This window comes from Pecten maximus, unplaced genomic scaffold (assembly GCF_902652985.1).
Source record: "Pecten maximus unplaced genomic scaffold, xPecMax1.1, whole genome shotgun sequence".
Classification (NCBI taxonomy): Eukaryota; Metazoa; Mollusca; class Bivalvia; order Pectinida; family Pectinidae; genus Pecten; species Pecten maximus.
The window spans coordinates 1-3,910 of NW_022979788.1; positions in this window are offsets into that span (position 1 = coordinate 1).

Here is a 3,910-nt window from a genome sequence, read left to right on the forward strand (position 1 = left end):
TATTATGCCGCAATAAGTTAAATTCAGTTACTTTGGGTGTAGAAAGATGTCATGTATTTTTTTTTTATCTTTTGAAATTCAATTAATTATAATGTATTCAAAAGGTATAAGATGGAAAATTATTTGACAAAGCCAAAGAGTTACCAGGTGTTAACTATCACAATTTTATAAAATACAGTGTAGTCTACCTCGAAATTTCATTAATTAGTAAATTTTCAAATATCTACATGTATAAGTTGCTTTATAATAAATTCCATATCAACATATTTCAACCTTTTGCTAACATGTACATGTGCCAAAGAAAGCTGTGCGAGAAACCTATTTCTGACAAAATTTTACTAAAATTATGTCATTTAATTGTTATAACTTATATTACAATTAACTGATTTAGGGTCTGGAACCGTGTTGTATTTGTGTTTTATCTTTTAAATTTAAATCAATTTAACTATTACAAAAGGTATTATGGAAAACTACTTGACAAAATTAAAGAATTACCAATATTTTGTTATCACTATTTTACAAAATAATTTTTCTTCAAAATATCATCTGCACACAGGTAGCAATTTGTAAATTTTGAAATATCTTTGCTTTCAATACTATACCAACATATTTCATCATTTCGCTTACAAAATAAAACATTGTGCAAGAAACCAATTCTGACAAATCTATATTAAAAGTTTTTGAACTATTATGTATTCAATGTGTCGCACTAAGTTAAATTCAATTATTTTGGGATGAGGAACCATGGAGTTGAATATTTTTTTAATGAATATCTTTTGAAGTTAAACTTATTTCAACTGATGGCTAAAGGTATTATAGAAAATTATTTGACAAATTCAAACAATGACCAGGATTTAATAATAATTTTACAAAATACATATGTAGTCTTCTTCGAAATGTCATCTGCACACAGGCAAAATACAATAACACATGTACAGGGACTAGTATAAATAGTTTATATGTTTCTATTTATAGGCCAACGCCGCCATCGGCAAATATTTACATTAGGAAGCATGCTCTAAATTGCTTGCCAAAGACCACAGTTAATTTCCCTCTTTGTTATTGAAGAAACATATTCAGAATTTTGAAACTTTACATAAAATCTTGCTTTATTTTCATATTGTAGAGAATTCTCTCAATTTCAAAGTATTTTGATATTGGGATAACACCATTTTCTTCAATTTTCACATCTTTTACAATTGCAACTTATGACAAATAAGAAGAATTCAAAAGATTTAAACAGTTATTATAATTGAAGGCCTCAGACCGCAAGTAAATACCCTCTATGTTCTGCTTAAAAAAAACTTCATTTAAATATTTTTTTGACTTTGCATAAAATATGGTTTCCAATTAATTTTGTAGAACTATTCTCTCAAGTTCAAGCCATTTAGATGTTATGAAACACTTTTTTTCCATAATTTTCGCTTCTTTGGTACTATTGCCACTGTGAGATAGTTTATTGATTATTGAGGGGCGCGGTGGCTGAGTGGTTAAGACGTCCCGACACTTTATCACTAGCCCTCCACCTCTAGGTTGCTAGTTTGAAACCTACGTTTGGCAGTTGCCTGGTACTGACCGTAGGCCGGTGGTTTTTCTCTGGGTATCCTGGCTTTCTGCCACCTCCAAAACCTCTTAAATTACCCTGTCTGTTAATGGAACTTTGAACCAATTACACCAAGTTTATGAATATAATATATAGATAAGAAATATAGAAAAGTTTGAACAATTATGACATTTTTAAAACTTTGATGGTATGTCACTATTCATCGATTAGAATACTGCAAGTACATTTGTTCCTAAGCTGAACTTAGTATTCAGTTGTTTCATGCCTCATCAGTCAACAGTCAAAACTGTTTTCACGAGGTGTTGGTACTGACCAGGTGAGCTGTTTCCCAGAGGCCTTCGGCTTCCCGATGGGAAACAGTTCACCTGGTCAGTACCAACACCTCGTGAAAACAGTTTTGACTGTTGACTGATGAGGCATGAAACAACTGTTTTGCTATCTGACTATTGGTGATATTCCTGGTATTAGCTGAGTCTCTGTTCTCTATGAGATTTAAAAGCTCGTCATCGTTAATGTCTTTAAACATAGAAGTCATGTTTATAGTCGACCGATGTTTACAAACCTGCCGACGACAAGTAGTGTGTAGTCACTGTCATCTGTACGCTTGTAATTAGGCGCGTTCGATTTGGCAGGGCGTGATCGGGCAACAGTTCATGGGTAGCATTCACGGTAAATCATGTGACCGGACAACAGTTCAGGGGTAGCATGTTTTATAGGAAAACAGTCAAATTTGGTTAATATCCATTTATATAGTGAGTCAGATAACAATTTGGTTTGTTTGCTGGTTTTATCACCACACATATGGTTCAGTCATGCAGGATCATTTTGGTCTCCTTGTAGTAGTTGGTGACTACCTCATTGAACAACACGCTAGAGGCCTTGATTTTGACATTATATGATATGCATGACATTTCTTTATCTTTGATGGCATATTTCACTATTTATCGATTAGAAAACTGCGAGTACATCTGTTACTAAGCTAAACTTAGGGTTGTTTGTTTGCTTGTTTTATCACCACGTGTATTTGGTTCAGTCAGGATCATTTTGAGGCTGGATTTCCTTGCAGAAGTTGGTGAATACCTCATAGAACAACACACAAGAGGCCCAGACTTATGATTGGATAGATGCCTGCAGCCATTTGATGTCTCATATTCAATTAAAGTGTCATAATTATTCCAGAAAACTGTAAAATTGTGAGAATTATTATTATATAGGAGGTACATTGTACCTGGTATATATTGGTATAAGAGGTGACTACCTCATTGAACAACACACAAGAGGCCCTGAACTTATGTTTGAATAGATGCGAATTGACGTTTCATAATCAATTAAAGTGTCATATTCCAAAAAACTGTATAACGTGTGAGAATTATTACACTGGTAACCCCAAAACCTTCCTTCAATTTCCTCGCACCAGTATACATTTTTAAACATAATTAAATGTCGCATGAGTGAATTAAATACAAGTGACTCAATTGAGTGCAAGTGACTCAATTGAGTGCAGGGGAGGAAATTAAGTGCAAGTGAAGGAATTACTGATAAAGGAAGGACATTTATTTATTTTTATTCGTCTTTCGTGCTCAAAGAGTTTTCGCCCCTCACTACACTTCATTCTTTCTGTGACACTCCTTTAGGATAGTCCAAACCAAAAACATTGGGTTTATGCGGTAGTTCAGACTATGTTAATGATTCGCCCTTAGCTATATGATGCACTGATTAGCCGCCTGCAGAGTGTGTTGGACACAGCAGCACGCCTGATTTCCGTATCGAAAGAGGGAGAATACCACATCAGTGCTTTATTCATTACATTGGCTACACGTGTGTTTCAGATCACATTACAAGACTTTAATGTATACATACATGAAGGATTTTGCCACTCTTTACTAGCCGTCACTATCACTTAGGTCGGAGACGGAATCCTTGTCTTATGGTATCCGGCGCTTTGGAACGGTAGCGGCCACTTTATGGGACAGTTTTCCGTCTGTTCCCAGAAAAATGGAAACACTGGTCGAATTTAAGACAGAGGATTAAACTTATTTCCGTCTGCTTTTAAAATTCTGTTGCAGACGTCCTGTAACCTAACCATCTATACTCCTCGTGTCGATATAGAATGCATATGATTTGTACATTGTGTAACACTTGAAATCAAATGTGATATAATTTGACCATAATGAAGAAGCAATTATATCATGCGGTTTTTGTTTGTTGGTAGGTCATGTTTTTACATATTGTTAATGATATGCTGACAAATATAAGGACAAATTATGTGTTTTGCAATATGATGCGAAATGTGGAAATGTGTGTCAATTTGCAATGATTTGCGGCGAACCTGTTAACGTCTTTCAG